Source organism: Tupaia chinensis, unplaced genomic scaffold (genome assembly GCF_000334495.1).
Source record: "Tupaia chinensis unplaced genomic scaffold, TupChi_1.0 Scaffold000515_1, whole genome shotgun sequence".
Classification (NCBI taxonomy): Eukaryota; Metazoa; Chordata; class Mammalia; order Scandentia; family Tupaiidae; genus Tupaia; species Tupaia belangeri.
Genome location: NW_006160028.1, coordinates 605424 through 618803, shown reverse-complemented (window position 1 = coordinate 618803; position 13380 = coordinate 605424). Strand labels below are relative to the sequence as shown.

The window sequence follows — 13380 nt, the reverse complement described above, 5'->3', positions numbered from 1 at the left end:
CCTTCTCCCAACCCCCCCACACTTCCTCTCCTCTCCCGGCTTTTCCCAGCCCAGCGTCTGGCTGGCTGACTTTCCCACCTTCCTCAAGGTTTTAAAGTTTGGTCTTGGCATTGCTTCGCGCAGGCGGACTGGAAGCCTCTATAGGCATTTCTCTCTCTCTCTCTTTTTTTTTTCTTACTTTTTTTATTTCAAAAAAACAGTGAGTGAGGGCAACAGGAAACTGGCGACCCTGTTTTTAATGGCTCCCTGTACTGATGCCCAGGAAAATATAGATTGATTAGTTCTGGCCTGCCTAGCTAACAGCAAGTAGCCTTTTAACTTCCCCTGCCTGGTCCTTATGGTCTGCCCCAGGACCCAGCATGTTTTATTGAGATCCTAGGTGCCCTGTCACTTTAAACCTTAGTTATTTTTGATTGTCTTTTGGCCTCAGGAAACGCAGAAGTTCCTAAGTGCTGCTGTTCCACAGAGCAGAGGCTGCCTTTGTAGTGGATGTCATTTGTTTCAGCTGTTTTGTGGCCTGAGCTGTTTGGGAATGTGAATTGAAAAGAATTTTTGCTTTCTTGGATCTGTTTCATTACTAACTTAATTTTGCCAGGCCAATCCAGAAGTCGCAAGAAAATTGGTAACTACTTGGCTGCTTTCTTTCCCAGAGTTCGGAACACTAGATTATGATTAGAATTCACTGACTTTTTAATGTCGATTTTTAAAACTTTTTTTTTTTTTTAGAATTATATTTATTTAATTTGACTGGAGATGGACAGAGTGGGGGAGTGGGGGGAGAGGAAGCAAGTCTCCAGGTCTGGGACTTGAACTGTGGTCACCATATGGGAATCTCCGCCCTTAACTACCACACCACTTGCTGGCCCCTTTCGTCAAATATTTAATGGGGCTGGCTCCTGTTGATCCTGTAGGGTGTTAGAGTATAGGCATGAGGGATTACATTCGCCTTTAGTGAGGCTGGGACACTTACATGTAAATAGCGTTTTCACTGTACCGTCAAGACCAAGGGATCTGACTGGAAAGGCAGATGAAACTACTCTTGAGTCTAGTCTAAGACACTTGTCTGTAGCCCCTGCTTTTGGATCTGCGCTTTTCCTGTCTGTGTGTAGAGATAAAGTGGTCCTTCTGTACTGTGTACTGCTTCCTCCGAGGTGGGTAATGAGTAGAATAAACATTGGAATTCAAACAAAATCTGATGTGTAAAGCATTCTTCGTATAAGTGATGTGATTTCACACAGTTCCCTATCCTGGAAGAAACTTGAAACCCACTTTCTTTATATACGTTTATATTCCCCTTAGGTCCTCTGATTGCTTACCCTCAAATGAATAATTTATTCAAGTACATTATTTGTCAAAGGGTTCCACAATAGTTTTCACCTAAAAATGCAAGATTGTTTTCCATTCCCAGCCTTTAGAGCTTAGTACATTCAAATTGGCTTTTATTTTGCATAATATGGTATTTGGCAGTCTAGTTTACATAATCTGGTGAAGTGATAAAGAAATTTAGTGTGGCACTTTCTTAAGTTTTCATTGAGTTAGAAATAAATACTTACTGATTTTGAAGGTGGTCACAAGTTGTTGAGATAATCATTGTGTTTGTAGGTCTTTGACTTTGTTGGTTCCCAGATCATTAAAAGAAATGATATACTAGGAACATAATGGTGGTGAAGTTTTTGATCTGGGAAGTATTTAAGTCTAATAAAGTGTTTCTCTAATACAGCTCTTAATTATGGCCCAGTTACATGTGGCCCTAAAAATGTCTTTATCTTTTTTTTTTTTCTTTGGAAAGGTTTTTGCTATAGGGCATGTGCGCTCGCCAGACAGACAGAGAGAGACAGAGATAGAAAGCGAGAAATCACCCCTCAGGGGGGATGGTCACGCTGCAATCCCTTCTCCTCCATTCTCCTCTCGGGATCTTGGGCACGCACGCACACACACACGTCCGGTGTGAGTTTAAGCCACCGGGACCAGGACTCGAACCACGGTCTACTACGTGGGAGTCCAGCGACACAGCCATTACACTAACTACTGGTCCCACAGTGTCTTTATCTTAATTGAAGAGAATAAAGCTGATGTGCATCATGTGGGAAAACATGCAAACAGTGAGCCTGTTGTAATTTGGGAAGAAGATTTAGTAGTGATTTGTTCAATACTTTGGTGCAGATTTTTAATAAAAATCTTTGTCTCATCCTCTTTTTAATTTAAACTCTTGGTAGACGTGTATATACAATTCCATTTTGGCATTCTGGGGAGACCCCAATAGAGAAAAGACTACATATTCAGTGAACATGTGCCCCTTCCCACTGCCCTTACTTTTACACATTTTTAGAAATATCTGTAAAAGGAAACATACCTAGAAAGCAATGATACAGTTTTAGTTCAGGACACTCTAGTGGCATAAAAGGGTAAACTAAATTAGGGCCATAATTCTGAAACATCAAGGGAAAAATATAAAAAGGATGTCTTGTAAAATAAGTTAACCCAGTAGTCAGTTGTTCCTGTTGTTGCCTTTTTTTTGAGGGGAGGGAGATTTTTTGCTATAGGGCGTGTGCACTCACCAGAAAGACCAAGAGACAGAAAGCAAGAAATCACCCCCCAGGGGGGATGGCCATGCCGCAATCTCTTCTCCTCGAGGGATCTTGGGCATGTACACATACGCGTCCGGCATGAGTTTAAGCCACTGTGTCCGGGACTTGAACCGCACTCAACTACATGGGAGTCCAGCAACGTAGTCATTAGGACAACTGCTGGTCTTTTGTTGCCTTTTTTTTTTTTTTTTTTGAGAGGTTTTTGCAATAGGGCACGTGCACTCACCAAAAAGACAGAGAGACAGAGAGATAGAAAGCGAGAAGTCATCTCCTAGGGGTGATGGCCACGCCGCAATCCCTTCTCTTCCATTCTCCTCTCAGGATCCTGGGGACGCACACACACATGCCTGGCGTGAGTTTAAGCCACCGGGTCTGGGACTCAAATCATGGTCGACTACATGGGAGTTCAGGAACATAGCCATTACTCTAACTGCTGGTCCCCTCCTCATGATTTTTCAAGCTTCCAGGATCTGGCCACTTATACTTCCACACTAGCTGCTGGCTCTGAGATATCTTTTAACCACTTGTTTCACATGTTTGTCATTAATACCAGAATTAGATTCATAAAACTACTGAATTCTTTTTTCTAATATGTATTTTATTATTATTTTTAAATTTCAGTAGAGTGCGTGTGTTCACTGGATGTGGCGGAGAGAGAGAGAGTAAGAGAAAATGAGAAAGCACTCCTTGGGGGATGACCATATTGCAGTCCTTTGCACCTCCATTTCTTCTTTCGGGATTTAGGGCACTCACTCAGATGTGCCTGGTGTGTTTTTCAAGCCACCAGGTCTGGGTCTTGAACTGCTTACTAAGCTGTGTGGGATCTAGCAGTCCTAACCATCATACCACTGGGTGGCCCTAATATTTATTTTTTTATAAGCCTGTTTTGTGAGTAGGATTTCATCTAACATAGATAAGTATAGCATAGAAAGTTAAAAAATAATTTCTTCCTCTTCTCAATTTGAAGGAAATAAGAATAGAAATTTATTTATTTATTTTGAAAAGTTTATTTCTTTCCTTCATGAGTGGGAAAGATAGAGAAAGAGACAGCACCCCACCTCCTAACAGGAGGGTGATCCATCTCCAGCTTCAGCCAGCCCTGGGTTGTGGGCGCTCGTGTATTCAGGGAGGTCTCTGAGTACAAACCTGGGTCTTCCCATGTGCATCAGCTTTGCAGGACGCCAGGTGTACCTCTGTGGCATCATCTAGCCTCCAATAATAGAATTTCAGTGAAAACATTCCAAAATGGTATTTTGTGGGTTTTGTTTTTATTCAAGTGATAGGTTTAATTTTTTTTTTCTTAAATGCAAAGTGGTACTACACAATTTGGCAGCTGGAAATAATTTTAGATACAGATTTTTTTTTTTCTGCCGTGTGTTATGTATTGTATTTGTGAAGGTAATTACATACACACACAAACCACAGACACACACACACACACACACACACACACACACACACATATAGCCATTTCATTTGGAGTATGGACATGGTTTTCACAGAGGTGTGGAATCCATAAAGTTGTTGTAGAGAACCATGTAAATTCGTTTGCCACAATGCTTGCATGAGGGAAAAATGTTTCATTTTATTGCTCGGTGCAGGCATGCAGTACTTCTATGAATAAATGAATATTTGTTCCAAATGCATATAACTGTTGTTTCTAAAATAAGTTTTTAAAAAATGAACAGTTATTTAAAGGACAGTTCTCGTGTGAGGGACTATAGTTATTTTGAAAAGGAATCTCAGAATAGGAAGCATTAAAAACCACTGACCTAGACCAATCTCACTTTTTATCTGAGAAAAATCTGAGAGTCAGAGAGGGAAATGAGTTGTACTAACTCATGGAAGCTAAGTAGCTAGAAATTGGCACGTTGAAGCCTAGAATTAGAAAAGTTTAGAACTATGGAATTTACTTACTTCAGTTTTCCTTTCTTCCTCCTTCTTTCTCCTTTCCTCGGCCTTCCTTTTTTACTCTTCCTCTCTTCTCCACCTTTTTCTTTATTTTTTCTTATTTTATTTTAGTTTTTGCGGTAGGGTACATGCACTTGCCGAGAGAAAGAGAAATCACTCTCCACGAGGAATGGCCACACCACAGTCCCTTCTTTTCCAGTCTCCTCTAGGGCACACACATACCCACTTGTCATGACTTTCAGCCGCCAGGTCTAGGACTTGGCCCATCTTTTAAGTTAGCGTGTGGATATATAGGATTCATTTCTGATGTGTTTTTACAATAGTATGGTCATACATTTAAAACAGTGGGATGAAAATAATGAATGACTAGTATTTAAAAGATTTTCTGAGGTTGTTTTAGAGGCAGTGTTTCACATGGTTCCTAGTGAGTTACCATAGGTTTTATTTTTTTAATTGAAACTTTTTGAGCATTTGTTTTTGATTCAGCAGATGAATTATTGGACAAACTATAGGAAGTCATGCTCTTAGATCAGTTTTTTTCTACCTGAAATATCACACACAAAAAAAACACATGTCTTCTCTGGTATAACTAGCCTGGAGGGACTACTGTTTAGAGGCTCAGACTTAACTAACATTAAATATATTAGGGAAATAAACTCAAAGCCATAGATCATGGTCTTTTCTCAATACTTGTCAGGGATGTAAGTTTTTATTGAGATAAATGAATTTTGCCTCAGTGACAAAAAGCAATATGATATTCTACCACTCATAATAAAAGCAGTTGTAGATAACGCTAAACTTAAGTAAATTGTGCTTGAAATCTCAGTTCTTCAAGTACAATAATATATATATATGTGTGTGTGTGTGTGTGTGTGTGTGTATCCTTTTTTTAAAATACTCTGATCTTTAGTGGGATAAAAACAAACCTTGTAACAACTATATTTGCAATTTCAGACTTGGCCCCTAGAAGTGCCATTGAATTAATGGTTTTAACTGATGACCCATTTGTTCTGTGCTTCAGATGTAAAATTAGGGTACCCTAGATCTTGGATAAGACCTACAAAGGGTAATTGGTTTTTATATTCTGAAGGCCTCCAGGGATTATTTAGATGTTTGAATCTGGAATATTAAAGAAGATTGACTTTAGGAACCAGGTACCGACTTTTAAGGAACATGACCAGGAGATGGTGCACTGGTAATGCAACTGGACTCTCACGGGCAAAGTCCTGAGTGTGTGTCCCAGGACCTCCCTGAGCACACTGGGCACACACATGCTTGCTTGCGCTTCAGGTTAGGTGTAACTGGGGATGGATCATGGCACGAAGAGCCTGTTGAGGTTGCTTCTCTACCCTGAGTCTCAGAAGAAATAAACAAACCTTTTTTTTTTTTTTAAGGGCACAACACACAAAAATACCAAAAGCTGTTTTCTTTTGCAGTGATTTCATTTTTAAAAGGGCACACACATATGCGTAAGTGTGTTAGAATGAGTGGGTCTGTGTAGGATAGTTGTAAACTAGACACTGCCATAAAAATAGTGAAGGCTTTTAGAAAATCCAGAACCACTATATAACCAGTCTTACTGATGTAACAGTGGTTCTTTTTTTTATTTTATTTTTTTAGTTCATTTAGATATCATTTACATACAGTGAAAATACATTCATTTTAGTTCTGAGTTTTGACAAATGTGTAATCTTGTAACCACCACAGCAATCAAGATACAGGACAGTTTATAAGCCCAAACTTCCCAAATCCTTTTCACTGCCTCCTCCAGCCCATGATTTGTTTTCTGCCCCTACAGTTTTGCCTGGTCAAAATGTTATATAAGTGGGATCAACTAGCAAGGAACCTTTTGAGTCTGGCTTATTACTTTTAGGGTAATGTACCTGATATATACTCAGCTGTTCTGTTCCTTTTATTGCTTAGTTCCTTCTCCTTGTGTGGCTGCATTATTTTTAATCCATTCACTGGTCGAAGAACATTTGGGTTTTCAGTTTTGGTGATTATAAGCCAGATTCCTCTAAACATTTATATAAAGACTTTTTTTCTTTTTCTTTTTTCTTTTTTTTTTTTTTTTTAGGTGAATGCAAGGTTTTGTTTCTCTTGGGTAAGCACTTGGGTGCTTAGATTGCTGGATCAGAAGAAGAGTATGTGTGAAAATTGCCTGTTTTTCGGAGTGGCTAGCCCACTGTGCAATCCCTCCTGCAATGTAGATGGGCTCCGATTACCATCCTTGCTGACACTTTCTATTGTTAGTCATTTTTATTTTATTTCTTAAAACTTTTAGTCATTTTAGTAGGTGTATTAATGGTCTCTTTGTGGCTTTAATTTGCATTTTTGTAATGACTGGTGATGATATTGAGTCTTTTGTGTTTATTAACATTCTTACATTATTTGTTGAAGAATCTGTCCTATACTTTTCTATTTTTTCATAGACTATTACTGAGTTTAGAGAATTCTTTACATATTCTGGGAATAAGTCTTATCAGATACATATTGTGCAAATGTCAGTGGTTTTTAAACTTTGGTCCGAAATCGGAGTGGTATGGACGTTTTATTATAAACACATTCCTAAGCCTATTTGGTATTAGCTGAATCTCTTGGTCTCAGGCATCTGTAGTTTCTCTATACAGTCTATAGTCTGGGATTTATGTAGTGGCTATTAGGAAAATATAGACCAAGAATACTGTGATTGTCCCATTAGGGGATCCTCCCCTACTAACTTCTTAAGTTTTTGTAGTGACACCTCATTTATCTGACAGTATTAAAGAAAAAGTAGTAATCCTCAGTAATTGATATTTGTTACACGGACCTGTGAATTCCGGCCCGGAGGTTAGTTAGGCCTACCCACCACATGATTCTATACAGCAGGCAGCAGGCAAGCTGGAGAATGGTTTTTACATCTTTAAATAGTTCAAATTAATAAATAAAATGTTGTGATATGTGAAAATGATTGGGCTTTATTACATAATCATGCTCATTCGTTTACACATTGTCTGCTGCTGCTTTCTTGCCACAAAGGGAGGGATGAGTAGTTGTGGCAGAGCCCCTATCACTTGTAAAGCATGCACTTTTTACTGTCTGGTAAATTATAGAAAAAATGGTTTATTTCAGAGCTACTTTAGACAGCTTTCAAAAAGACTCATTTAACCTTATTTTGATATTTCAGTTTTCAGTATGAGGACCATTACTCATTTAACTCTTATTACAGCATATTTAACCTTTGTCCTGACTAAACATATAGACTTATATTCTTCTTCTTCTCTTTTCTTTTCAAGAAGAACAGAATGTACTTCCTATGAATTTCTGAGGTCTTCAATATCGAATCTAAGAATAAAACTTATGTAAAGTAAGAGTATACAATATGCCATTTTTGAGTGTCTGTGGGGCTTTCATGAGTCTAATGCCTGAGTTTCCAAGAAAGTCAACTTTTAAAACAGTGCGCTTACATTTTTTAGCTTATTCTTATCAGCTCTGTTCAAACCCTATTACTGATATTTACATGAATGATTACTTAAGTCCTCTTAGAAACTTATATCATGGGTCTGTAGGCTGCCGACTTTGAAGGGTTGTGATGAGTGAATCCAGTTTTGATATAGTTCTTCAGTGACCAAATACCAGGGGAGTCTCCACTGGATTTTTTGACTTATGTTTTTCTCTAATGAGTCATAAAGGATGAGTCAATTTCTGTTTACTGTGGAACTTTTAACTGCATATAATAAAAGTGTAAATGACTTATAAGGTTGTCTTTTCCTTTTCATTGCCTCTCAGTGAACAATAAAATTTCTTAGTTTATTATTAGAGGAGGCCATGATTTACTTTAAGTATTACGTTCACTAATTTTTGAGTAGCACTTTCCCACCAAGTGCTAAAATATTAATTTTTTTATTTCATGTTATTAAGTTCTGTATAGAATGTTAGGGTTGGCAAATACTGTGGAAAAACTCCTTATTGTCTAAATGAGAAACCTGAAGTAGAGAAAGAGAAACAAAGGACTTGATTAAGGTCCTTGTTTTCCTCTTCTGTGTAGAATTTCCCCTAATGTCTAGGCCTGCAGCTATTTTGGAAAGGGTTGTTCACTCTCAATGTCTGGCATTTTAAAATCACTGTAGGCTTTGCCTAAAAAGGTTCTCTATTCTGTTAGTGATTGCTGTGTTCTAAGTTGACCTGTCTGCTTCTGTTGTTTTCCTAGACTTCTCTGATCAGCCTTCATTATTTCTGTCAATAATTGCGTGTTAGTGTATCCACAAATAGATATTCTTATCTGTCATTTTTTTAGTTTACACATGAAAGCTCTGTAGAGCCGATCTTTGAAAAATCATTGAGGTTATTTGTGTATATTGGAGAGGACAGACTGGAAGTTAGTACAGGCTGAAGAATCCAGTTTATTATGTTAAACATCCTTGAATCCCTGGAATTCAATTTCAGTGGCTCTCAAATTTTCCAAACCAGGATAACTTCTGGGGCTTCAAGGCATGATTGTTAAAGAATTTATAGGCCCATCTACTTTGTGAATAAAAATAAATGATTCTTTTGATAATTTTACCATACTGTGTATATTCTGTGGCCACCCACCTGAAGGAGGTGTTGCTAGAATAGTACAAGGAATTGGATATGATTGAGTAAGGTCCTTTTTCCAAAACGCTTTCTGGCTGTGTAAGTGTAAAGTTCTCATTGGTTCTTAAAACCTGAAGGGGGTAATACCTGTCTCCCAGACTGTCTTGAGGTTCTTAATTTGTTTTATCATTGAATTGTAAATGAACCATGAACTCTGCTGTAGAGGGTGTAACAGAAATAATTATTTATAAAAGGGCACTGACAAATACATTTCTGATTTCCACTTACTTGGCACTATGTAATATAACTGTCTTAAAAAAGTAGGAAGCTACCTTTTTGCACATTTCTACTATGCATCGTTTCAGAAACCCAACTGGGAATTACTTACCAATATTTGCTGCAGTTTATCAGTATATTACATGGTTTATCCAAATTGAAATCTAGCTTTGAATGTATACCTTAAGTTCAACTGACTAACTTCTTTGAAAAAGGAAGTACTTTGAACCTAGATTTTATAAGACCTGGTTTCACATCTCACTTTTACCACTTACATTAATTGTGAGAACTTTGAGAAAGCAGTAGTTCTAATCTCTAGGTTTTCTTATCCGTTCATTGGAGATAATGTTTTCTATGCCTAATACATAGATTTGCTGTGACAATTAACAGAGGAACTGGAACTGGAAACATTTTGTAAAATGTAATGGTATACATTCAATCTCTTGATATTAGTGTTCAAGGGTAAGTACCCTCGCTTTTATCTTTCTGAGTGTTATATACTTGTGAGCCCTAACCCTAACCCTTTTACCTAGAATGTCCTTCTCTGCTCTTCAAATGTAGCCCATTTCTTTCTCACTCGGCCCAGCAACTAGCTCAAATGCTGATTCTGTGTTAATTCTACTGTGGTTCTTTCCTATATATCTCATGAATTCACTTTGAAGCATTTACTTCCTTACTCATTCTATGTATTTCTCATTCTCTATCTGAATTGTTCTGCTAGTTCACTCAAAACTATTAGCTGACTGATCTTGGAATTTCTTAGGAGTCCTCACAAAGAGCAGATGCTCTTGAAACGTGTCAGAATGACAGTTTGTATTCAGTGGGCAGACAGACTTGAGAGCTCACAGAACTAATGAAACTAGAGTAGGAGCTTTGCATGGACTCACTTGGGTAAGCGTAAGGGACTAGGGATAAATGCTTTTAATGCTGTTTTGCGAGTTGTCCATCCCATCTCCCAGATTTCTGTTGGAATGTGATTGTTGTTAAGATGAACTCAGTCAAGGCCTAAACTCATAGTAGTCTCTTTTGGAGATAGGAATCTTACTTATCAAGGATTCATTTTAGTTATTTTAGACCCTAGTGATGTGTGCATATTTTCCAGTAAAGTGATGTGTCATTTTGTAACTGTTAGAGGATTTAGTTTCCTAGTGTTGGGTTCTGTTCAGAATTTTGTATGTATGATTTTCTCCTTTAGATTTATTTTTACATTAAGGGGAAAAGTTCATAGAAAGCTTTAACTAAATGAGTCAGACATAATTTCTTTTGTTTTTTGTTTTTCAAGAGAGATTTTTTGCTATAAGGGTGCATGTGCTCCCCAGAGACACAGAAAGTAAGAAATCAACCCCCACTCTCCCCCAAGGGATATGGCCACACCACAATCCCTTTTCCTACAATGTCCTCTTGGGATTCCGAGCATGCACGCATACACACTCAGCGTGAGTTTTAAGTTAACCTCTGGGTCTGGGATTCAAACCATTATGCCATCTGCTGGTCTCCATAAATATGTTTTAAAATTATTGGTTGCAATGGGAGATCAGTATGAAGGATGGTTTAAAAATTGGAATGAAGAATGTATAGATTGCAAACTTAGAATGGTTTATGATAAAAAGAGAGAGGAAAGCATGTGCAAAAGAATCGGTTGACAGATTTTTGCTTTGGTGACAAATATGTCCAATGTGTAATGGTCTTTCAGTTTCATGTGGTATATTAGAAGTTTATTAGTACTTTTAAAAGATACAGTGCTACAGGGACCAGCAGTTGGAGTATGGCTATATCGCTGGACTCCCATGTAGTCGACCACGGTTCACGTCCTGGGCCCGATGGCTTAAACTCATGCTAGGCGCGTGTGCGTGCCCAAGATCCCGCAAGGAGAATGGAGGAGAAGGGATTGCCGCGTAGCCATGCCCCGGAGGGGATTATTTCTCGCTTTCTGTCTCTTTGTCTCTGTCTCTCTGGCGAGTACATATGCTCTATAGCAAAAACCTCTCAAAAAAAAAAAAAAGAGAGAGAGAAGAGAGAGAGAGAAAGAAAATAGAGTGCCACAAAAAGGATTGTACTTCCAGGGAGATGTTATATAAATTATATATAGTCATCCGAGTAATTTTGACTTGTTAAAAAACAAATGAAGTGAGAATTCTATATAATAGCAGAAAGGTATTTGGACAACTCGTGTAGGTCACAGATATAGGCTGCCCCTGATTTTCTTTTACTTCATTTGCAAGGGGATTTTACATGATAACCAACTACACTCTAGGGTGGACTGAGGCCATTTTCAGTAGCAATATATACAATAATCCAAGACATTGAGAATACATATTCCAGGTTAATTTTTAAAAATTGGTGATCTTCAAGAAGTCTTCTGAATACAGAAAGTATTGGTTTTCCTGGGCTGTACTCTTATCTAAATCTGGGTCCAGGAAACCATTTAGTTAAGTAGAATAGTCCTTATTTGTATTCATTAAACAGTAGGGATGAATAACATGATCTTGTTTTATCATGACACTGATGGCCCTATAAGCACTGCTGATTGAAACTGGAAAAACAGGGACCAGCAGATGGCATAATGGTATGTCACTGGACTCCCACATGGCTGACCAAGGTTCTAGTCCTAGACTTGGAAGCTTGAAGTCATGCCAGGCACGTGTACCTGTGTCCAAAATCCCAAGAGGAGAATGGAGAAGGGATTGTGGTGTGGCAATCCCTCAGGGCCTGATTTCTTGCTTTCTCTCTCTGTTTCTCTGGTGAGCACAGCTGTCCCTGAGCAAAAATCTATCTTGAAAAGAAAAGAAAAGAAACAGGAAAAGTATAACTTTGTATAAGGCACCAGACTGAGTAGAAGTTTATTATAAGTTATACTGGTAGTTAAAGCTACTATATAGATGGATAAAAGCAGATGTTTGTCATTTTGGTACAGAAATAGTGAAAACAACAGCAGCAATGAAGAAAACAATATCGGGTACAGGGGAATGCTAGCGCACCAGTCATCCTATATGGATAGGCTTCATAGAGACTGCAGTTACCAAGTATTTAGATGAGGTGCTCCAATACAAAACACATGTATATGACTTATACTGAATTAACTACATTTCATAGAGCCCTATATCTGAGTTGACTTCTTAAGTCTTACTGAGTTCTTAAAGATAATTTAGAGTATCTTCTCATATGTCAAGACATGACGCTCTGATTTGGAAAATAACTTGTCAAAGGTCAGTTGGTAAGCTATTCACAGAGCTAGGACTAAAATTGTGACATGTCTGGAACCAAGAAAAAGACTTTTTAGTCCTTCAACTTATTTTGTACCTTAGGTACTATATTTTTGTAAATTGAGCAAGAAATACTCAATTTCTTATGATAAATATGCCAAAATACAGAAATTCAAAATATCTACAGTTTCAGCCATGTCAAAATTTGTAATATTAATGTGTTAGTTAGATTTTGATTGCCTACATTTCTACTCAACAGTCTCCCCTCATACTGTTCTTGATGGTGATACTTTGAATACTGAATTATGTAATTATAGTGTAATTATAGTACAGTAAACTATAATGATATACTTTTCACATTAATTCCATTTTGTTTTATAATCCTAGGCATCCCACTGAAAAATGTTTGGAGTGGTGGAGCTTATTAAACATTCTAGACAGTCTGATTTCCCCTTTACTCAAACCTGTGATGTGTGTAGGAAACATGTTCTTCCCCAATTGGACTTTATGAAGTTAGAGTATAGAAATGCAGTGCATGGTTGATTAAACTGTAATTCTTTGCCAGAAGTAGGTTCTTAAGAGCAAGTAGTGATTGTATATTCTAGCATAGATGTACTAGAGAAGTGACTAGATCTGTGTTAATCAGTGATTAAGTGGGACATGAATAGGAGAAGTGCTTAATAGAAAATAAATAATTATAAGAAATTTATTAACTTTGATATGAAGCTCCAGTTATTTAAACTTTTATTGAGTAGCGGATGCTTTTTTTTTTTTTTTTTTTTTTTTTTTTTTATTAACCCCAGATTAGTTTATTTTTAACACCCATCATCCCATAAACTCCTAGGGAA

The 13380-nt window shown here is 37.6% G+C and overlaps 1 protein-coding gene across 1 annotated transcript in view; it reads left to right on the top strand.

The window, feature by feature from the left end:
* CCDC50 (coiled-coil domain containing 50) overlaps window positions 1-13380 on the top strand; it is a gene marked incomplete at its 5' end in the record, with an annotated part of 79056 nt that overhangs the window by 593 nt on the left and 65083 nt on the right. The gene's annotated exons all lie outside the window — the stretch shown is intronic.